The 24,281-nt window shown below is 42.0% G+C and overlaps 1 protein-coding gene across 2 annotated transcripts in view; it reads right to left on the bottom strand.

The window, feature by feature from the left end:
* LOC108175845 (uncharacterized) overlaps positions 1–17,158 on the bottom strand; it is a 36,161-nt gene extending 19,003 nt beyond the window's left edge. Inside the window, exon 1 of one of the 2 annotated variants that reach the window (XM_089327384.1) lies at positions 16,429–17,158. The gene's annotated coding sequence lies outside the window, so the exon portion shown is untranslated. The remainder of the gene's footprint in view (positions 1–16,428) is intronic. The other variant, XM_070068658.2, reaches the window with a different exon arrangement.
* Positions 17,159–24,281: the final 7,123 nt, after the last annotated feature.

The following is a 24,281-nucleotide window of genomic DNA, read 5'->3' as shown; positions in this document are numbered from 1 at the left end:
AGAGATGAGTAAACAGTGACAGAGGTGCAACCTACATTCAGCTCATACACAATTCAGCTCAAATGGTCTGAACACCCATTTCCATTCCTTGGCCACCTTGTATGAGACCAGCTGTCTACAGAAATTTTAGAACTCCTTTCTGTATACCTGAAGACTCACTGGTCTTCTGTCAGACACATCATCTTCTGACAAAATAAATTACTGAAAATGCAACATTATTCATCCCTTCTATTGCTTTGGAACTGAGGACCTACCACTGGGATCCCTTCCTGAACCAGCCAAGATCTATAGGGTGAACCTGAATGAGACATTATAATGCCTCTGATCTACAATTGCACCTATGCCACCAAGAGACAGGAACCTGTCTTGCTCTCCAGTTTCTTTTACCCCCACACTAACATTCACAGACATAGAAACCAATCACACAGTTCTTGAGCAAAAAGAGGACAGCTTCAGGACCAGAAATTCTCTAACGATGGTGGGAGTGGTTGCAATGGCATATACTGAGAAGGAAAACAAAGGAGATTTTCTATCATCTTTCCCTGTTGACATCATGGGCAGATGAAGCTACCTTCCCCATAAAACAGTGCACACCCCCATTAGGAAGCAATTTGCTGGAAAACCAACCTCTTAGGATACAGAGAGGGTACATCAAAACTCGTCTAACCACATGAAGTACTCACCTAATATTCTATTTCCTCATTAATTCCTGGTTTGGTAAATACATTTCAAAGAAACAGCATTTCCACTAAGATCTGAAAGCAAAGTTGCTCACCATCACCACTGCTGTTCAATACACTTCTAAAAGTTTTAGCTATGGTAATAATGCAAAAAATAGAAATCAAAGGAAAACAAATTAGAAAGGAGGAAGTCCAACAATCTGATTGCAGATGACATGATCCTATATATTGGGAAACCAAAAGACTCCCCTAAGAGATTATTGAAACTTATAAGAGAGTTTGGTAAAGTTGTAAAATATAAAATCAACACACAAAAATCAATAACCATTATATATACAAAAATGTCAGAACTGAAAAAGAACTTAACAGATCAGTGTCATTCATGACACCCATAAAAATTTTTATTACTTTGGAATAAATTTAGTCAAGGTGTGACAGATCTCTATAAGAAAAATTACAAAACATTAAAGAAATAGAAGAAAACACTCAAAAAGAAAAATCTTCCATGTTCATAAATTGGAAGAACGGATGCCATCAAAAGAAATTGCTTTTAATTTAATTTTATTTTTACAATCATTTATTTATTTGAGAGGCAGGTATAGACAGAGGGAGAGACAGAAAGAGCTATCTTCTATCTGCTGGTTAATTCCCCAAATGGCTGTAATGGCTGGAGCTGGGCTGATCTGAACCCAGGAGCTAGGAGCTTCCTCCTCATCTCCCAGGTGGATACAGGGGTCCAAGCATTTGGGCCATCTTCCACTGCCTTCCCAGGCCATGAGCAGAGAACTGGATCAGAGGAGCAGCTGGGACCCAAACTGGCATCCATATGAGATGCCAATGACACAGGCAGAGGCTCAACCTACTATTCCACAGTGCCAAACCCCCAAAAGCAATTTACAGATTCAATATGATCTCAATAAAAATACCAACAATATTCTTCTCAGAGTTAGGAAAAAGATGATGTTAAAATTGTCATGAAATGCCAAGGCAATCTTCACAAAAGCAAAGCTGGAGGTATCACAATTCCAGAATCCAAGATCTACTGCAGGGCAGTTATAATCAAAATAGCTTGCTATTGGCACCCCAAAAGACATGCAGACCTATGAAACAGGATAGAATCCCCCCAGATTAATCCACACATCTATAACCAACTAGTTTGTGACAAATTTAAAGCAATCTCTGGAGAAAGGACAATCTTCAAAAATGGTGCTGGGAAAATTTGTTCTTCACATGTAGTATGAAACAAGATCCCCACCTTACAACTTATACAAAAATTAACTGTAATTGGATCAATCATCTAAATCTATGTGATACCATCAGATTAGTAGGGGAAAATATCAGGGAAACTCTGCAAGACATTGTCATAGGCAAATGCTTTTGGAAAAAGACCCCATGAAGCACAGGCAATAAAAGCAAAAATAGTCAAAGGAGATTATATCAAGCTAAGAAACTTCTGAAATCCAACAAAGAAGCACTGACAGATGGAAGAAAATATTCACAAACTATTAGTAGAAATATCCAAAATCTCCAATGACCTCAACAAATTTAACAACAAAACAATGCAGTTCAAGAAATGGGCAACAGCCATTTTCCTGTTATATTAACAGGCAGTTTTAACAAGCATTTCTCCAAGGAAGCAATTCAAATGGCCAACAGACACATAAAAAAATGCTCAGGATCACTAGCCATAGGGATATGCTAATAGAAACCACAGTGAGATTTCTCCTCACCCCAGTTAGTATGGTTATCATATAGAAACCAAAAGTCATTTTGGGGCAGGCACTGTGGCTTAGTGGGTTAAGCCACTGCCTGCAGTACTGGCTTCCCATGTGAGTGCTGGTTTGAGTCCTGGCTGCTCCACTTTTGATCCAGCTTTCTGCTAATGAACCTGAGAAAGCAGTGGAGGACAGCTCACATGCTTTGAACCCTGTACCCATGTGGCAGACCTGGATAAAGTTCCTGGCTCCTGGCTTCAATCTAGCCATGCCTTGGCCATTGTGGTCATTTGGGGAGTGAACCATCAGAGATCTATCTCTCTCTGTAAAATTGCAATTCAAATAAATAAATAAATAAATCCTTTTTTAAATCACAGAGTATTTTATTGAACAATTTTAAATGTTGTATGAGCAGACCTCTGCAACCATTTATTTTTACAACAGTATGGTGTTAGCTGTTTTTCTGTGAATGTAAGAATATGTACTTGAAAAAGGTATAGGCTTGAGGAAGTGGTGATATTCTAGAGTGGAGATGGCAGAGCGTGCTCCACTGTCCCCACTCTCCCCACAGTTTAAGAGAATACAGTATCACCTGATGGCTTAGGAGCATGACAAGCAGGACCCTGTGGTGGCCTATTACTGAACAGTTGCTCAAGAACTGACCTGTGGGGTGGTTGTTGGCAGCCATTGTTTGATCATTATGTATTTCATCAAGGGAGTCGTTTATTTGCCATGCAAACTGGAATGAAGATTGATAGTAAAACTCCTGAGTTTCATAAATTTTTATCAAAATTAACAGATCAGTTAGAAGCCATAATCATCTTCAGCATTTGACCCAGGCAGCATGCCATCAGGTAGCTATAGTTGAATACAGATTCCTCTGGGTGCACATGCCCCAGCCAACACACCAGCAAAAGTGCCTAATAGCATGGGTGTAACAAGGAATACTATCCAACCTACTCTATAGACCATTCCAGCCATTGATCTTGCACTTTTCAGTACAGTTTCCCAAGGCAATATCCACCTCATCCCTTTGGAGGACTTTGTGATAGCTCAGAAATGCTGCAAATATGCTGGCAGTGCTTTGCAATATGAAGATGTAAGCACTGCTATTCAGAATCTACAGAAAGACCTCAAGTTACTGATGACTGACAAAGAATGAAGCCTTTGTACAACAGATCCATGTATTTTTGGCATAAAGAACTAACTCCATTACTCTATCTTCAGCCTATCAAGAGTACAGTTTTAAGAAAGACTTCAGTTGAATTGAATATGATAAAATCTGTGTGTATTAGATTCTTTTTGAAGCATTCATCAGTAGCCTCAACCAGTTTTTATTGTCCATTTAATGGCTCCAATAGTTTATGGGTACATAGGGCTGATGTTGGCAAGATCCTAAAAACACCCTTTGAACACTGCTTCAGCAAATGAAAACAAAGGAAGTATATATTGGAAATAAGCTTTATTAAATTACATACATGAAGAGAATTTCTTAAAAGCTATGCTTGGACAAACAGATCATGTTACTTTGCTGTAAAATTCTAAATCTAATAAAAGATTCCAGAATAGTCTAGATTAGAGATTACATTTTTGTTTTCATTTAGACTTAAAAAACAAATACAAATGCCTAAAGTGTTCAAACTCAATTCTTATTCCTTAAAGTGAACAGAAGGAAAAGTCATTCAGTAAAGAGGTAGAAATGTTTCAGACTTAATAATGTTAATTAATGGTGTTGGTTTCCCAAATGCTTTTCCTTATCCATTAAACTTAAAGTGAATTGGTATTTGCTGCATCAGCAGCCTGACTGCATGTCTTAGAGAATGAAAAATAGAGATCTGTAAAGATCGCTGAAGACTTGGTGCTTTTAGGTTAAGATTCTCAGCTGCTGTGGAATAGGTTCATAGAGTGCACAACTGTGAATGACTTAGAAGACTTATATGACTTAAGATGTTAAGTTTATGAATTTTGTGGAAAATTATGGACTTACTATGTCATTTGCTTTGCTTCATTAAAAAAAATAAATACAAAGATTCTTGGGACTGGTACAGCAGGTTAAAGCCCTGGCATGAAGCACTGACATCCCACATGGGCACTGGTTCTAGTCCTAGCTGCTCGTCTTTGATCCAGTTCTCTGCTATGGCCTGGGAAAGCAATAGAAGATGGCCCAAGTCCTTGGGCCCCTGCACCCACATGGGAGACCTGTAAGAAGCTCTGGGCAACTGCCTTGGGATCAGCACAGCTCCAGCCATTGTGGCTATCTGGGGAGTGAACCAGCAGATGGAAGACCTCTCTCTCTGCTTCTACCTCTCTCTGTAACTCTTTCAAATAAATAAAATAAATCTTTAAAAAAAGATTCCTTTTAGATAAAACATAAAAAAAAAGTATAGGCTTGTATTGAACAAGGTGTATCTGAATTTTATAAAATTTGTTATTTTTAATACAAAACATACATGAGCATGTTTAAAACATAATTGATTATAGAAGCTTGTGTTTCTACTCAAATGCACTTGTGAAAAGAAATTACAATTTATCCACAAAATAATTTAGAATTTCCTAACAGTATCTAACTTAAATTATAAAGTAAAACATCCTAAAACATCTTTTATTTGTGTGTAAATTTAATTACAGCACCTCAAGTTAGCATTTTCTATCCCAAAGGTTATTAAATGTTTTGAAAGGGAGATAAATTCCATGATGTAGGTAGATTTTCTGTTCTAAATTCTTTATATAGTTGGGGCTAGTGCCGTGGCACAGTATATTAATCCTCTGCCTGTGGTGCTGGCATCCCTTATGGGTGCTGGTTCTAGTCCCAGCTGCCCCTCTTCCAGTCCAGTTCTCTGCAATGGCCTGGGAATGCAGTGGAAGATGGCCCAAGTGTTTGGGCCCCTGCACCCTCATGAGAGACCAGGAAGAAGCATCTTGCTCCTGGCTTCGGATAGGTGCAGTTCCAGCCGTTGCAGCCATCTGGGGAGTGAACCAATGGAAGGAAAACCTTTCTCTCTGTCTCTCCTTCTCTCTGTCTGTAATTCTATCTCTCAAATAAATAAATAAAATCTTAAAAAAAAATAAATTCTTTATATATTCATATTAATTACAACCTCTTATTTTAGAAAAATGAGGATTAATGATTAATGACTCCTCCTAGTCTGTGATGGTTACAAAGTAAAATTTGTAGTCAAGGTATGAATTTGTAAATTTCTTATCTGCAATCAACTTATTGTAACAAAAATTTTGTGGCACTGTTAACAGTCTTTAAATAAATACAAACTAGGAGAATATTTAGCAACTTAAGAACACCTGGCTATCAAAATTATTCAGATGCAGATAAAATAAGATTACTTATGGGGTAACCACATGCTGAATTTCTGGTATTTTGTTTACATGTCTCGCTGTCACAAGCTGAAAGCAACAAAACATATATGAGAATGATGAGCACTCTTCTAATTCTAGAGACATGTGTGCCCTGTCAGGACTTCATTGGCCTAACTGTAGATATTAACAATGCAGGTCCTTTTAAGAAACTATACATACAAAATAATCAAAGAACAAAAGAGAACTTCAAAAGAAATTGGACATCATTTTCTCATAAATATATAAAAAAGAGTCAGAAATAAATGTTTCTGCTTTAAAATGAATTGAAACCACTATTGTATGCTTTCTTTCACAACTTCAAGTGGACATAGCTCATAAAATAAATCATAGTTTCATAAACACTAAAGCTTGTCATAGACAATTGGTACCAACGAATAGTTTTCTCTCATAGTCTCTCTATATAAATAATTAACAAACCAATTATTTTCTTCCTATTCTGCAAAGCCAGCCAATGTAATTAGTTTCAAATTTAGAATCTTCAAGTCACCCAGAAATGCACAATATTAGCTTTTGGAGCTTTATAAGAGCATAAAATAGCAATTTTTAATTCTTGTACTTTTTAACATTAGAGAGTTCTAACCCAAGTAAGACTAACAATGTGAAGAAAAATATGAGGATTTTTGTTATGATTATGCTTTGCCTAGAACCATGCCTCGACTTAGGTTATTTTTCCTCTCCACTGAAGCCAGGATGAAGAGTCCTGTGGAACTAGTAAAATGCCCCCTGGTGTTCTTAAATGATTACTTTTTGGACAGAAACTTCCAAGCAAACACACCAGAGTCGTAGTGAACTTTTTCTGAGGTTGGAATCTTCTCTGCTTCTTCAGGCAGACCAAGGGAAGCCACCTGGAGCTCTCAGGGGAAGGCCACACGGGAATGGAGAGGCATGCATCTCCTCTGGAGGCAGCTGTGTCTGTGAAATTTTTTCTCATGGCGAATTTGACAGGTCTCTATCCATTGATAAAGAAGATACTCATTGGGGCCGGCACTGTGGCACAGTGGGTTATGTCCTGGCCTGAAGTGCTGGCATCCCATATGTGTGCAGGTTCTAGTCCCAGCTGCTCCTCTTCTGATCCAGCTCTCTGCTATGGCCTGGGATTGCAGTAGAAGATGGCCCAGGTCCTTGGGCCCCTGCACCCATGTGGGAGACCTGGAAGAAGCTCCTGGATCCTGGCTTCAGATTGGTGCAGCTCCAGCCATTGTGGCCATCTGGGTAGAGAACCAGCAGATGGAAGACCTGTCTCTCTCTCTCTCTCTGCCTCTCCTCTCTCTGTGTAACTCTGAATTTCAAATAAATAAATAAATCTTTTTAAAAAAAGAAGAGACTCATCATAAAAATTAGTAATGCAGAAAAATATCATTGAAATCTCATTTTTTTCTGCCACAGGCAAGTGGAACAATAGCTCTCAGAGTAAAACAAACAGACTGTAAAGAGTCTGTCCAATATCTCCTGCTCCCCTCACATTCTAAGGACAGACCTTGGAAAACGACCAGCTGCCCCTTCCAGAAATGTTAATCAATAAATAAATCTTTAATAAAAAGAAAAAGCAGGTAACTTTTTCCCCTGTATTTCTGGGTAGGATTCCTGTCTTTGAACCAATATATCATGATTTTTATTAATTTTTCCTTTTTTGGAATTGGGGTGAAAGTAGGTAAAACATGCATGAAAGAAGGGGGAAAAAGCTTAAAGTACTAGATTGTAAAGTAGAAACAAATGGACAGGAAGGCTGGAGGTGAAGGAGTGATTAGGTAAGGGAAAAATCCAATTTCTTAAATCCTTAAAAACAGAAAGGAAGAAAGGAGGGGGAAATAGAGAAGTATGGTTATGTTCTTATGGAATTACATTCTCATGGAATCTCTTCTCTTTTTAGCAATAAAAATAATGATGTTCAAAAATTGAAATTTCATTCCTTTATTGCATCACTACTGCCTCATTCCAACACTTTAAAAACAGAATCCAAAGGCAAGCATGGGTTGCTGGGTGGAAGTGGCAGTGACAGCCCTATTTCTCTAACATCAACCTCTGCACCCCAATTTCTGATCAGCGAAGTTCTATACAGTACCCTGAATCCGCTTCATAAAATAAACCACTTAGGGCAAAAGCTCAGAGAAAATCAATGACCCCATTATTCTTTGCCTGTGAAGTACTCATAAAAATTAGTATTCTGCTAAAGAAAATGAGATTATGGCCAAGCTATGTATAAAGAACACAGGGATGCAAAGTCAGGAGGCAGTTTGGTAATTTATGAGCACCCAAAGTGAACTGCAGATGATGGAAGGGGATGCATTACAGAATGGGAGCTGAGTAGGCAGCCCAGCCAGCAGTGATCAACAAGCCATTAACTGAGATTTGTGAGTATTTGTGAAGTGTACAAATGAGCTCTACCTATAACAACAGTGATTAATCTTTTTCCTTATGACACAAGGCAAAACATTTTTCCAATTTTTATCCATTTTTCATTTTATTTGAAAGGCGGGGGAGATGGAGAGGGAGAGAGATTTCTTCCATTTTCCGGTACATCCCCAAATGCTCACAACAGCAGGCAATGTTCAGCCTGAAGCCAGGATCCCGGAACTCTATCCAGGCCTGGCTGAGTTCAGTTAATTCTGAGGACGCACAGTCTTCAGTGACACCTGTCTTTATAAAGACACATCTCATTACAAAATAAAACTCCCTACTCAGGACTTTTGAGATCCAAGAGAAAACTTTCAAATATTTTGCAGATGAGTGCAAAACAGAAATCCAGAGACTTCTGTGAGCCAACAAGTTCCCCGCCTACCTGAGAATCAGCCTGGTCTCCAGGGAGATCTAAGGAAGAGGACCAAGCAAAGCCATTTGGAACCTGTGCCCAGAGTCTTATCTCTTGAGTGAGCATAAAGGCAGCCCAGTCATTGGTCATTGGCAGTTTTGGACCAACTTAATCCTGAAGTGGGTACACAAACTAGTCAACTCCAATTTGGGCTGAGTTATCAGACTGGAAGTCTGGTCAAAGATTGTCACCCATTAAGGAATTTGGACACAGGAGTGGCCAAAAAAGAACCATTAGGAGATGCTCACAATAGGAGTCAGAGTACTCAGGGGGTAATAAATGCACAGATCCTAGACCAAGGCAACAGGCAATGCCAACCTTCTCTTTTGTTGTAAACTTTTCTTACTTTATCTTAAAGGCCTTGAGAAACAGATCTGTAGACATCTCATGTGTAAGACAAACATGCATCATTCATAATTGGCCTATAAATATTAGCATTCTTTCCCTGATCAATGAGCCTCAGGACCTAGCTCAGGGAGGGCCAAGTAAAGGGAATCACTTCAGTCTCTATTCTAGGGAATTATACATCCTCCATGAACTGCTTCTCACAAAATATTTCTCCAATTTTCCAGGAGAAATACATCAACTCTGAAGAGGCTACTTTTTTTTCCCCATAGAGCCCAATACTTGTCTTGGGAATCACATGTGATGCCAGGTAGATGGATAAGAAAGCCAATTGGATTCATCTACTAGAAGACAAGATACTTTACACAAATCACTATATTTCACTCTACAGAAAAATGCAAACTGAATCATAAAGAACTCCAGTTGATCAATCCCCTGGTTTAAGCAAAGGGCATATTTGCATTACTCCAGATATGCAGGCCTCTTTCTGTTGTACTCTCATGTGGACTATCTGCAGAGGGATACAGAGTGAGGGGGAGGCTGCAGCAGTAAAAATGGTCAATGTTTCAGTTATAAAACTGATTTTTAATTATCTCAGATTCAGTCATAAAAATTCTGCTCTAAGCAAGACACACATAAAGCAAAGCTTGTCACCTTCTCAACAAAAATTTAATGCTAACTGCATATTTAGGAGTGTACTATTGCATTTAATTACAGTACTTCTCTGCATCTTATTTTTTTGATTGTATTTATTTGAGAGGTAGAATTATAGACAGTGAGAGGAAGAGACAGAGATAAAGGTCTTCCATGTGCTGGTTCACTCCCCAAATGGCTATGACAGATAGAGCTGCACTGATCTGAAGCCAGGAGCCAGGAGCTTTTCTCTGTCCCCTCTTTGGGTATAGGGGCCTAAGCACTTGAGCCATCTTCTACTGTTTTCCCAGGTCATAGTCATAGCTGAGAGCTAGATCAGAAGAAGAGCAGCTGGGACTAGAACTGGTGCCCATATGGGATGCTAGTGCCACAGGCAGAGGATTAAACTACAAAGACACAGTACCAGCCCCTCTACATCTTATAAGCACATCTTATCTGTAAGAAGAAAATTGAAAAGTGAGTCCAGTATATCACAAATTATGCTAGAAATTATCTCTAATTTAAAAAAAAAAGGGAAAACCCTTTAATAGAAACCTGCACAAATGACCTGTGTCCTATTACTTTATCCTTTGGAATACTTTTCAAGATTTTTTTTTCAAGATGGCCTTCCCATCTTCCCTTGTTCCTCATACCCTTTCAATATCACTGCCTCTCTGTCCCTGCAGCTCTCTCCCTTTGGAAGCAGTCTTGTAGACTGTCAATCATTATTTCAAAATGTTTTGTAGGAAGGGCCTGAATGGCCTTCTAATATCCCTTAAATAAAATTTCCATAAAACCAACAATAGAGGGGCTGGTACTGTGTCCCAGCAGGGAAAGCTGCTGCCTGCACTGCCGGCATCCCATATGGGCGCTGGTTTGAGTCTCGGCTGCTCCATTTCTGATCTGGCTCTCTTCTAAGGTCTGGGGAAGCAGTAGAAGATGACCCAAGACCTTGGGCCCCTGCACCCATGTGGGATAACTGAAGAAGTCCTAGCTCTTAGCTTCAGTTCAGGGTAGCTCCAGCCATTACAGCCATCTGGGACTAAACCTGAAGATGGAAGACCTTTCTCCCTCTCTCTCTCTGCCTCTGCTTCTGACTCTGCCTTTCAAATAATAATAATAAAACAGACAGTAGAGCATAGTGGGAAAGCCACTGCCTGTGATGCTGGTATTCCATATTGTGCATGAGTTCATGTCCCACCTGCTCTACTTCTGATCCAGCTCCTTCATGTGCATAGGAAAGCTGCAAAGGATGGTGCTTGTGCTCCTACTCCCACATGGGAAATGTGGAAGAAGACACTGGCTCCTGACTTTAATCCAGTCCAACCCCAGCTGTTGTGGCCATTAGGGGTGTGAGCCAGTGGATAAATGATTTATGTCTCTCTCTCTCTCTCTTTGTAACTCTGCCTTTCAAATAAATAAATACTTTTAATTTTTTAAAAAAATTTAACAAATGGCCCTAAATATTCTGACTCATCTTGACATGTAACAGGAGCCAAGAAAGTTGCTGCTGACTTTATGTAGTGCCTCCTCAATCCATTCTATAAGAAAGAAATATTTCTTTTGCTATCCAAGCACTCAAATCCAAAAGAAGTAATACTACCCAGTATAGCTCTGTTTAAGGCTGCTCCTGCACTGAAGAAAAGTAAAGGAGCAAGGGGCCCAAACCCTGTGTGGCCAGCTGGCAGTCCCCTCCTCACTCTGCATCTGAGTTGCTGGTCAGAGAGGGAGACAAAGGCAACTCCAGATACTGCAGTGGTGCACAAACAGCTTCAATCACAGACACGCCTTGTGTGTGTGCAACAGAAGGAGAGCACAGAGCACTATGTAAGGGAGGAATACAATGAACAAAAAGGAAAGGATGTGAATGGACATAGCTAAGAATTCCCTCACTCTGCTGATCATGATCTCAAGGATGTCCAGGTCAGAATTCCATTTCACTTTGGAAAACCGACTCCATAAAGTTTTCTCCACCTAGGTGTATTCTTCTGTGAGGAATCTGTCCTCCTGTGAGAGAGGGCACCACCACAAATTGAAAACCAGTCAAAAAGCAGAGTGATGGCTTTAATTCTCAGAGGTGAATGGATAGCCACATCTATGAATTCTGCCTTAAAAAATAAGCTTCCTTCTCCTCTAGGAATCTGATATAGGTTTGGACTAAAATAAGAAACACAGAGACCAGCTGGGTCTGTTAGGTGAGAAGAAAGGAAGCTTGATTTCCAGTTGTTACTTGTAGCATGTTAGTTTTGAGAGGATTTCATTTTCCACTTCTATTTGAAGAAATGGAAAGGTAGAATCAGTGCCAGCCTAACACACGGCAGCTTTAGCCACTGATGACATCACAGCTTGCTACCCAAAAGTGACAGCCAAAATAACTCAACAAATGGGAATCAAAACCAAACAGAAGAGTCTAACGTAATACCAACATTTGTTCATCAGATATCACCAAGATATGGACACACAAATCATCAGAAGGATAAAGGGTGGTCTGGCTTTGTGGCACAGTGGATTAAGCCACCACCAAATAAAATGCTGGGATCCAATCCAATCCTTTAAAAAAGGATCCATCCTTTAAAAAAGATTTATTTATTTGAAAGTCAGTTTTGGGGGCTGGTGCTGTGACACAGCTGGTTGAGGCCCTGGCCTGCATCCCATATGGTCACTGGTTTGGGTCTTGGCTGCTCCACTTCCAATCCAGCTGCCTGCTAATGTGCTTGGGAAAGTGGCACAGTATGGCCCAAGTCCTTGGTCCCCTATATCCACATGTGAGACCTGGAAGAAGCTATTGGCTCCTGACTTCAGATTAGCTCAGATCTGGCCATTGTGGACATTTGTGGAGACTTGGTTGGACTTCCAGGCTGGGCCAGCATTATTGCAGTCTCTTGAGTGAACCAGCAGACACAAGATCTCCATCCTTCTGTCCCTGCCTCTTTCTCTGTAACTCTGCCTTTAAAATAAAATTTTTCAATCTTGAAACAAATAAAGGGAAAGGGTGAGAGAGGAGCCACAGTAAAATAACAGAGCAAGGCTACAGTTGTGCTGTCCCTCAGCAGCCTTCTGCCTTAAGTGGGAAGTCTCTGGCTTACAGAACTGACATAAAAGACACATTCACAACACATTTCAAAGCAAGAGATGAGAGGTTTACAAGGCATATTGATTTTATGATGACTTTTATTCAAAAGGTACACTGGGTTTAAATCTATGCCTTTTGTGCAGCCAAGTTAACCGAGGGTCTAATTCAGAGACATACTGAGGAAGATGTGCTGCCAGGGGAGAGAGCTGCAATGTCCCCATTGCTCTTATAGCATCATAAAGAGAAGGAAAACGGCTACTCATGTCCATGGTTATAAGGACAGAAGCATAAAAATTTCAGAAGGTGGGAGCAAAGTTCAAATATAGTTTTCTTAAGAAAATAAAATGAAGTAAATCTCAGAGTATAATGTGGGGTAGAAACACATCATCAGTTCATTATTTCTCACAGGGATCCAGGAAAACTGCCCTGTCTACCCACAGGCCAAATGTTTCAAAACACATTTTCTGATTAAATTCATTCAGAAGATTGTAGTACTCAGCACTCTGTCTCCAAGTGCCAAATGGAGGTTTAGTTTCCACTATGGGCAGATGTAGCCCAACCAGACACTCAGAACATGAGAAAAGCTTTTCCATAAGAAGGAACATGAAATATTAAATCACACAGAATAACTGCTTAGTGCTCAAAGTGAACTCCAGGAAAAGCACCCAGAAAACCTATTAGGTTTTGGGGCCAGCGCCGTGGTGTAGCATGTAAAAATTTATTTATTTATTTAAAAGGCAGAGTTACAGAGAGGCAGAGGCACAGAGAGAGGTCTTCCATGCACTGATTCACTCCCCAAATGTCTTCAATGGCCAGAGCTGGATCTATCCAAAGACAGGAGCCAGAAGCCTCTGTCAGGTCTCCCATTGGGTGCAGGAACCCAAGAACTTGGGCCATCTTCCTCTGCTTTCCCAGGCCACAGCAGAAGGCCAAATCTCAAACCAGCACCCATATGGGATGCCAGCACTGTAGGTGGTGGCCTCACCTGCCACGCCACAGTGCCAGCCTCCCAAATAAATCTATCTTAAAAAGCATTTAAATGAGGGATGGGAGAGAGTTTGTTTATCAAAGCAAGGATAACATAACTACTAGTACTCAACTTCAAAAATATAGAAATTTAATGAAACTCAAAATATAACCAAAATCATCATCTACTACAAGTTATTACCTTTATATTGAGAGTCATATTAGAAAAAATTTAACCCCTCCCCCCACTTTAAAAAAATGCACATGGGGCTGATGTAGGTTAAGCAGCTCCTTGCAGAGCCATCACCATACATGGGCACTGGTTCAAGACCTGGTTTCTCCATTTCCAATCTAGTTCCATGCTAATTCACGTGGGAAAGCAGAGGATGATGGCCCAAGTGTTTGCGCCCCTGCAAACAAGTGTGAAAACCAGAAGCAGCTCCAAGCTCCTGGCCCAGCCCAAGCCATTGTGGCCATTTGAGGAGTGAACCAATGGATGGAAGACCTCTCTCTGTCTCTCCATCTCTCTCTAAATCTGCCTATCAAGTAAATAAAATGAATCTTTAAAAAAAAAAAAACTATACAAGGTAATATTTTGGTTATTCCCTCATACAAAGAAAGCTCAGATAAACTAGATGAATCCTCCTGGCTTGATGCAATTCAGAAGGAGGATTGCCTTCTGCCACCCTGTGCTAGACATCAATGAGAGTTATTAATGGGAAGATGAATGGACACGTCAGACTGCTTCCTCACATGGCACCTTTTCTTAAAGACATCACTGCTACAATACCAGGTTATGTCCCTCTTATGAAACATGTCTCTCCTAAAAACTTTTAAGAACTTGCCAGAAACATAGCAGAGCAGGGAATGATGTCCCAAGGACAGTCAGTTAGGCTGAGTAGTCTAGGAATCCTGTTCTTGGCTGTTTTCAAGTTCGTATTAATGTACACACAACACAGTTGCTGAGAAAGTGTCTTATAGTTGTTTCCTGGGTGCAAAGCAACTCTTTTCAGCAGAAACACATCACTGCTTGTCCACCCACAAGCACTGTGATAGGGAGTACATGGGAGAAAAGGTAAAAAACACACTGGGCTTGAGAGGAAGAATGCTGTTTATTTGAGAGGTAGAGTTACAGGTAGTGAGAGGGATAGGCAGAGAGAAAGGTCTTCCTTCTGCTGGTTCACTCCCCAGATGGCCAAAATGGCCAGAAGAGCTGCACTGATCTTAAGCCAGGAGCCAGGAGATTCTTCTGGGTCTCCCATGTGGATGCAGGGGCCCAAGGACTTGGGCCATCTTCTACTGCCTTCCCAGGCCATAGCAGAGAGTTGGTTCAGAAGAGGAGCAGCTGGGACTTGAACCAGTGCCCATATGGGATGCTGGCTACATGGGCAGAGGATTAACCTACTGAGCCACAGTGCTAGCCCAAAGCCACATCTTTTACCCTACTGTGTGGGCATCTCTGTTGGGGGGGGAGGGGCATATTTGATTTCTTCCTTACCCTTCCTCACATTAACACCTTGTACAAAGGCTTCCACAGACCACAGAAATTATGAAAATCTATCACTAATATCCTCCCATGTTGAAAATGTCATGGGGTTAAACACAGAACCCAGAATAAGAAAAGTAACGTGAGGCTGGTGCTGTGGCCGAGCAGATAAAACCATAGAGACCTGGCTGCTCCGTTTCTGATCCAGCTCTCTGCTATGGTTTGGGAAAGCAGTGGAAGATGGCCCAAGTGCTTGGTCCCCTGTACCTGTGTGGGAGACCTGGAAGAAGCTCCTGGCTCCTGACTCTGAAGTCATGCAGTTCTGGCCATTGTGACCATCTGGGGAGTGAACCAGCAGATGGGAGACCTCTCTCTCTTTCTCTGTCCCTTTGCCTCTCTGTAACTCTACCTTTCAAATAAATAAATAAAACCTTAAAAAAAAAAAAGTAACTGGCCCTCTTAATCAAAAGAGTATGGATTGTAAGATAATCAGTTTGGCGGAGCGTTGAGGGAAGAGAAAAATTGTTACTTTTCTGTATTTATGTTTTCATAGCTCTCCACTTTATGAAAATCCATATTAAAATAGCTCATTATTGACTCACACGGTAGACTTGCATTAACTTCAGTTCACTTCTCACTTTGCAAAGGGATTAGCAGCAGATAATAACAGTTGACATCCATAATATCATGAGAAGAAAGAAGGGTTGAAGACAGAAACCAAAAAGCAGGAAAATAAATCAGCTACGTTTCCATGGCCTCAAGCTCCAGATTGAAAGTCTGTTAATTAAACACGGAGGAGAGATCAATCCACAAAGCTACTGCACAAGCTTCACATTGCCGCTGGGAAATACAGCCAAACACATAGTGCCCCAGCTGTCAAATGTGTCGCAGGGTCCAGCATGGGGGCCAAGAGCCAGATCCTACTCTGATCCTCCAACCCCACCTCTGCTGCCTCGGGCTCCGGCTGAGGGCCACCAAGCCCCGCCCAGCTGGAACTACCATAGGATATAGCCAGATGCCCAGCCAGAAGGCATTCTTTGACCCACCCAAAGTGAGAACTGGGCTTACTTAAATACAGAGAATGGGACTCCTCCCTTCGCCAGGCTCTCAACTCCCCTGCTTGTGCTGTTCCTCCTCCACTGTACTTTAAGGAGAATTTGAGCGAGGCAGCCCGTGGGACTGGCCGAGCGTTGGGAGACTGGGAAGCGGTGGTGGGAGACACAACACCTGGTTCCAGCCTTGACTCTGCCAGAAGCAGCTTCCAGGATCACTGAGAAGCGAGTGATCGACGTCTGGGAGCCGCCCACCCCCTCCCACACACGCATAGATGCCCCTCCTGTTCTCCATACTTGCCGTGGAAAATCTCGGGAGCACGTCCCCTTTCTTCAGGACACACGGGGAGCAAAGCGGAGTGTGGGACGGAAGTCGCTGGAACTTGGGACCCACGGTGGCAGACGCGGAGGCACAGAAGCAGTGGGCGGCAGGTCCAGGGCGTGTGCTCCCGAACCGCCTGCAATTGCACTTGCAGAGCAAGACTTCCCAGCGAATGTGGGAGAAGGCGCAGCGCGGCCTCTCAGGGCGCACTGATCAGTAAATGAACTTCCTCCGTTCCCAACCCGGAGCCACAGGGAAAGGCACGCGCATGCGCACGTTCTCCCACATTCACACGCACGGGCGTTCAGCGCGAAGAGCGTTACAGCACCGGGTGACTCTGGGAAATGGAGTCCAGGCCGGGGCATTCCTCGATAGACTTACTGGCCCTCTCCTCGGGCTTCAGTGTGGGGTGGGTGGAGACAGGCTGGGAACCAGAGGGCGTTTGCTATTGTTTACATCCCTCCTTCCCTTCCTTCCCACCCCAGATCTCAAGGGTCAGTTGCTGTTTGTTCTTCCTTTCCTGAACAAAATCTTAAGAAGTGACAGCCACTGCTGCTGAGTCCCAAATCGCGGTTCCCTCACACACGCTGTTTCCCTCAGAAAAATCCTACTGCTGCTTTATTCCTGGACGGCTTCTCTCAAGTAATGAATGACAACAATCAATGTAACTTAGCACAGGTGTACACGGTGTAGTTTAACACCTAGATTTGAGAATACAATTTTTATTTGTTTCTTGTTGATGTTTGTTGTTCTTTAAAAATCATTTTACACCACCCTCTAATTCAACAAGTACAAAAAAAAAAAAAAAAAAAAAAACCAAACCAAAACAAAAAAACAGGAGAACTAAATACAGAACTAACATTGCCAAGTATCCTCTCAGGGCCAGATTAATGGAGTAAGTGCCTTACTTTGTATCATTTATACCTTAGATTAATTCTGGAGACAGTATTATCAATTTACATGAGGAAGCTGAGGTGGAAAGAGTTTAGAATTGAATTTGCCCATGGAAATATGGTTAAAAAGTCTAGGTTAAAGGCCAACCAAATGAAATATTGGTTTAAGAATTCAGGACCAGCACTGTAGCATAGTGGGCTAAGCCTCCGCCTTCAGCACCGGCATTCCATATGAGTGCTGGTTCAAGTCCCTGCTGCTCCACTGTCAATCCAGCTTTCTGCTCTAGCCTGGGAAAGCAGCAGCAGTTGGCCCAAATGACTGGGACCCTGCATCCACATTAGAGACCCAGAAGAACTTCCTGGCTCCTGGCTTTGGATCAGCTTAACTATGGCCATTGCAACCATTTGGGGAGTGAACTAGTGGATGGAAGACTTCTCTCTCTCCCTGCCTCTGCCTCTCTGTACTTCACCTTTCAAATAAAAAAAAATCTTCTTTAAAAAAGGAAATATTTCTTTTATCTTGGGGCTCAGTTTCTAAAAACCCAGGTTTCTCATCTCTAAAATAAAAAGTGAGGGAGAGGAAGAGTATCTACAATGCTAATCTTCACTGTAGAGAAACACATAGGATTATAATTTATCTAAAAAAGAAAGGAGGTTCAAAGTTGCTATTGCTGTATGGTTATTTGTCTCATGTTTACTATCAAGATAGCATATAAATATCATGCATTCTTAGGTATATGTGTAGTGTTTGATTTTTAAGATTTTAAGTAGAGATGTAAATGGAAGCAGGATGACATGGAGTTCTGTTTGTTATTACTTCTGTCAATTATAATTCATGGGATTAGAATTGCTGGATTAGGAATGCTTAAATGTATCCATTCATTTCACACTAATGTTTATTATATCAGGCAATATTCTTTGTGTAGACTGCTCTTTCTTGCCAGATTGAAAATTCAGGAGGGCAGGAAACATGTTTGCTTTGACATGAAAACTCAGCATCTTGATAGAGTCATTCTTTTAGTTGAATGAATAAATGAGGATATAAAAATTAAACAAATACAATTTCTGATCCCTGAGAACTACCTAGTTGAAGAGACAATGAAATAGATATCTATTTGATAACTGCCACAATTAGATGGATATATAATTTGTTGCTCAGAGACAAATTTGATAATAAAAGAGACATATTAATAATGACACAGGGTTGAAATGTATGAACAGAAACCATCCAGGGACAAGTAGGTTAAATGTTCACCCTAGCTTTGTAAGGCATTCCATTCATTATTTAGTAAGCATTTACTGAGCATTCTTTTGTGTGGTGAGTTGAAAGAACTACCAGCCATATGATTTTCCTAGATATTGGAGTAAGAGATCCTGAGCAGTCAGGAAAAAGCTGGGATGAACTAAAAGGCTTTTCACACAAAGGTAAGAAAAATAAAAAGCAGATAGGTCAATTAAAAAGTATATCAAAGGTAATTTAGTAGGATCTGAACCAAGGTATGGTGGCAGTGAGCGTGAAGAAGAGGCAACAGATTACAGGGAGATCTAAAAAGCAGAAACAACAGGATTTCAATAGTAGACGAGGCAGGAGGGAACTCATGTGTAAATCTTCATTTGGACTTTATTATTTAATAGACAAGGTGTTCTCAGTACATTAACGTTCATCAGTAATAAAAGGCTACCTTCAGGGCCGGCACTGTGGTGCAGCAGGTTAATGCCCTGGCCTGAAGCGCCAGCATCCCATTTGGGTGCCAGTTCTAGTCCCAGTTGCTCCTCTTCTGATCCAGCTCTTTGCTATGGCCTGGGAAAGCAGTAGAAGATGGCCCAAGTCCTTGGGGCCCTGCACCTGCATGGGAGACCCAGGGGAGGCTCCTGGCTCCTGGCTTCGGATTGGCACAACTCCGGCCATTGCAGCCAATTGTGGAGTGAACCATCGGATGGAAGACCTCCCTCTCCCTCTCTCCCTCTTCTCTCACTGCCTCTCTCCTTCTGCCTCTACTCTTTCTGTGGAACTCTGAATTTCAAATAAATAAAAATAAATCTTTTTTTTTTAAAAAAAAAAGGCTACCTTCAATTGACTTATAAACTTCCCCTAAATCCAGGACACAAAACCTCATGGGTAGCTACTATCTCTTAAGCCTTATGTTGATCATCAAGCCAAATATTTTTAACTGTTACAATATACAATGGTCCTCATTATGATGCAGTTACTTAGAAACTAGAAGACATAATCAGTGCCTATAAACACAATCTAAATAAAAAAGTTAAATTCAGGGGCTGGCACTGTGGCGCAGCAAGTTAACACCCTGGCCTGAAGTGCTGGCATCCCATATGGGTGCTGGTTTGAGAACCAGTGCTCCACTTTCAATCCAGCCTCTGCTGTGGCCTGGGAAAGCAGTAGAGGATAGCCCGAGTCCTTGGGCTCCTGCACCTGCATGGAGGACTTGGAGGAAGGTCCTGGCTCCTGGCTTTGGATCGGCACAGCTCTGGCCATTGTGGCCAACTGGGGAGTGAACCATCAGATGGAAGACCTCTCTCTCTCTCTGCCTCTCCTCTCTCTGTGTAACTCTGATTTTCAAATAAATAAATAAATAAATATTTTTTAAAAAGTATAGTAATGGTCAATATTTATAAAAAAAAGTTAAATTAAAAAGCTCACAAAATCATATAATTCAAAGCTAAATTTGGAATACTTCGCTAATCCACAATTCATATATTCACCAACCTTAGGAAACTAAAGCACACACACTTAAGCAGGACAGAAGTGAAAAATTTTTTCCTGGGGCGGGGGGGAGGATCACATACGGGCATCAGTTCATGTCCTGTCTGCTCCATTTCTGCTACAGCTCTCTGCTATGGCCTGGGAAAGCAGAAGATGGTCCAAAGCCTTGGGCCCCTGCACCCACATGGGAGACCCAGAAGAGGCTCCAGGCTCCTGGCTTCAGATTGACATAGCTCCAACCATTGCAGGCAATTGGGAACGAACCAACGAATGGAGGACCTTTCCCTCTCTTTCTTTCTCTCCTTCTCTCTCTGTGTAACTATTTCAAATAAATGAACAAATCCTTAAAAATGCAATTTCCTGGAATAACCAAAATACACATTATAAAGTCCAAGTAAGGTGTCTAACCACTGGCTAACCATCATGACTCATTAAAAAACTCACTTTGTCTTGGGTTCTCTGATATGAGTGGTGGACACAAAACAGAAAAGAAAGCAATAGGTTTGAGCAGTGAATAAATGGAAAGGGCTCCAACAATAATGCTACAAGACTCTTTGGCTCCTAACTGAATGCAATATGCAGGCAGGCATCTCCTTAATTTCTGCCATGTCCTCAGTTGGCACAGGGCCATAAGAACTGAGCACAACAATCAGAGCTTTCAATGCCAACATCTACAATTCAAATTCACTTAGTGATAGTGGAGCACTGTAGCTTCGCTTCATGAGTACAACTAAACCTCCACTCTTGATATATCATTCTGTTTGGGTCCACTGGAACTGGAGAGTGTATGGGATCAGAGGGAGTAGAGGAGTGTGTGAGTCTCATGGTGGTGGTAGCTGTGCAGAGGGAGGGGTGGAGGAGAAGGAGAAGAGCAAGAGCCCCTAGCACTGTGGGAATGAGGAGCAGAGGATGAATGGAGACAGGGATGACTTGTCTGCATTATGCCTGGTACTCTCCTGGGTATAGTTGATGCAACATGAATAATGTGAATATCATGATTACCCTGAAGGCAATTTCAGTCCTGGTGGACAGATGACAAGGACATAGATGATTAAAAACAATGTGATAAAAGTTGTAGGTGCACAATACAATCACCTATATCATTTGCGAATGCCATGCCCATCAGGCAGGAACCATCAGGTTAAGGTCAGATCTCAGGGCTGGCACTGTGGTGTAGAGGGTAAAGCCAGCCCCAGAAGTGCCAGCATCCCATATGGGCACCGGTTCAATTCCCAGCAGCTCCACTTCTGATTCAGCTCTTTGGTGTGGCCTGGGAAAGCAGATGGCACAAGTCCTTGGGCCTCTGCACACTCATGGGAAGACCTGGAGTAATCTCCTGACTCCTGGGTTCTGAGCAGTGCAGCTCTGGCCATTGCAGCCAATTGGGAAGTGAACCAGCGTATGGAAGACCTCTTTCTCTCTCTGCCTCTCCTTCTATCTCTCTGTAACTCTGATTTTCAAATAAGTTAATTAATTTAAAAAAAAAAGGGTCAGATCTCAGAGGTAGCAGAGCCTAGAAATGATACCATTGTATTAAATGAAAATAGAAAAATGGTAGGTAGAAGTTTGATTACTGAAGCTGGGATCAGAACATGGATCTTGACTGGCAGGCTGTCAAACCAATCAACAACCTGGACAAGGCTGGGATCTCCCAACTTCTATCCTAGTGCCCATGTCTTTGCAGAGAGGCATAACCAAGAAAGAGAAAATCATCTCTGGCTTTGGCTGAGGGGACTGTGGGAGCTCCCCACATTTGAAGCCAGAATCTTTTTAACCCTGAGATTCCCTCTTTCATAGGAAGGCTTTTTTCTAGTCTTGTCTTCTTAGCATAAACCTCTCATGCCACCAGACCTCCACAGAGCCACATCAATGGGCAGGCACATGATGATGAATGGCTGAATGAACAGAATCTTGAGGTGTCATGCAAATGGAAGATGCATGAATCTATTCTCACCTTATGGGTGTACTTGAAGGTGAGAAAACTGAGGCAGGGGACTTTGGTCATGCTCAACCATAGAGTCCTCCTTACAAGGGAGGACTTGTGCATGGAGACTTAAGATTACTACCTCAATCCCTGACCATTTAAAAGCTAATTTATAAGCATGGACTTGGAGCCGAAGAGGCAGCCTGCTACTCTGCATGGAGCAGGTAGTGGCACAAGCCAATCTGCAGAGCTGTCTCTGAGCTGTAATACCCCACTCTGTGTGTGTGGGTGGGGGGGGCTCAGTACGTGTGAACCTCTGGATCTCCTTGCACTTGGAGCTGAAGAGCCAGCCTGCTAGCTCTCTTGCTACGTGGCACAAAGCGATAAAGCGAAGATGGGATCAGGAGGCCAGTGGAGCTACTGCATTGCCACCATGCCACCCTGCCTGACCAGCAAAGCCGCCACCTCGCTGCCTCATTGCCTCACTGCTGTGCATGAGTGGCAGAGCTGTCACTGTGCTGCTCGAGTCATCGCCTCACCTCACCACCTCACCATCTCATCGCCTCACACTTCACTCTTCATCCAAGGACTCTAGGCCTGCTGCCTATGATTGATCTGAGGTCCGTCCCTGCTGGGATGTTGAACCCTGGACACTGGACACTCCCCACAGGAGAAACACATTTGTGACAGTGATGCGAGCCTAGATATGTAGCAAACCAATGTTATGTATTGAATAGTTTGCTGTGCTTGTGTTGTTCATTGTGCTAGTACTTGAGATTACTTTAATAGTGTTTGTTGTGACTTGTGGTATAAGAATATTGATTTTCTGGCCAATAAGTGATATTGTTAAGTGAGGTATATATTAAGATAAGTAGTTACGTTAAGCTAATTCAGCAAGTGTGTTAAGTCAGCTATAAGTTATGCTAAGTAATATTGATAGTGACATTAGTGATATTGATAAGTGTGCTAAGTAGTTATGTTAAGTTAGGTTATCAGGCCAAGTAGTTATGTTAAGCAGTTATATTAAGAATGTTAAATGGAAAAATTGATAAGCATATTGATATAGATGAGTATATTGATCCTAATAACTAAGCAGTGGAATAATATAATAAACCCCTGGTGTGTCCCTGGTGTGTAAACAATAAAAATCGTTCATAGGAAAAGCAATCTTGTGTGAGTGTGTTCCTTTCTTCCCCATGACTGACAAGTTGTATGTTGCACTTGCTACTGTCGAGCTGCATGACAGTAGGTGCTTGTGACAAAGTCCTTGGGCCCCTGCACCTGCATAGGTGCATAAATTTTTAAATGGAAAAAACATGTGATCATGCCAATTGATGCAAAAATAGCATTTGGTGAAATTTCTGTTTTCATGAAAAAAAAAAAACTGTTAAGAGATTAAGTGTACAAGAAATGTATCTCAAGGGCCAGCGCTGTGATGCAGTGGGTTAACACCCATATGGGTGCTGGTTCAAGACCCGGCAGCTCCACTTCCTATCCAGCTCTCTGCTATGGCCTGGGAAAGCAGTAGAAGATGGCCCAAGTCCTTGGGCCCCTGCATCCACATGGGAGAACTAGAAGAAGCTCCTGGCTGCTGGCTTTGGATCAGCACAGATCAGGCTGTTGCCACCATTTGGGGAGTGAACCAGTAGATGGAAGACCTCTCTCTCTCTCTCTCTCTCTCTCTCTCTGCCTCTCCTTTCTCTGTGTAACTCTGACTTTCAAATAATAAATATTTTAAAAAAAGAAATGTATCTCAATAAAATAAAGGCCATAAATGACAAGCTCACAGCTAACAGCACCGTCAACAGTGAAAATTTTTCTTCTCAGGCAGACATTGTGGAATACTGGGTAAAGTCACCATCTGATGCCAACCTCTCATGTGGGCACTGGTTTATGTCCCAGATGCTCCACTTCTGATGAAGCTCCCTTTGAATAATCAGGAAAAGTCAGCAGAAGATTCTCCAAATGCTTGGGCCTCTGTAACCCATGTGAGACCCAAAAGAAGCTCCTGTCTTTGGGCTGGCCCAAGGCTGGCCATTGCAGCCATCAGGAAAGTGAATGAACCAGAGCATAGAAGATTTTGCTCTGTCTCTCCTGACTCCTTAAAAATATAAACATTTCCAGGGTGGCGCTGTGGTGCAGTGGATTAAAGCCTTGGCCTGAAGTGTTGGCATCCCATATGGGTGCCAGTTCTAGTCCAGCTGCTTCTCTTCCGATCCAGCTCTCTGCTATGGCCTGGGAAAGCAGTAGAAGATGGCGCAAGTCCTTGGGCCCCTGTACCCATGTGGG

This window comes from Oryctolagus cuniculus, chromosome 2, assembly GCF_051225735.1.
Source record: "Oryctolagus cuniculus isolate XC-2025 breed Fujian yellow rabbit chromosome 2, ASM5122573v1, whole genome shotgun sequence".
In the NCBI taxonomy this organism is placed as follows: domain Eukaryota; kingdom Metazoa; phylum Chordata; class Mammalia; order Lagomorpha; family Leporidae; genus Oryctolagus; species Oryctolagus cuniculus.
This window is presented reverse-complemented; position numbering and strand designations above follow the sequence as displayed.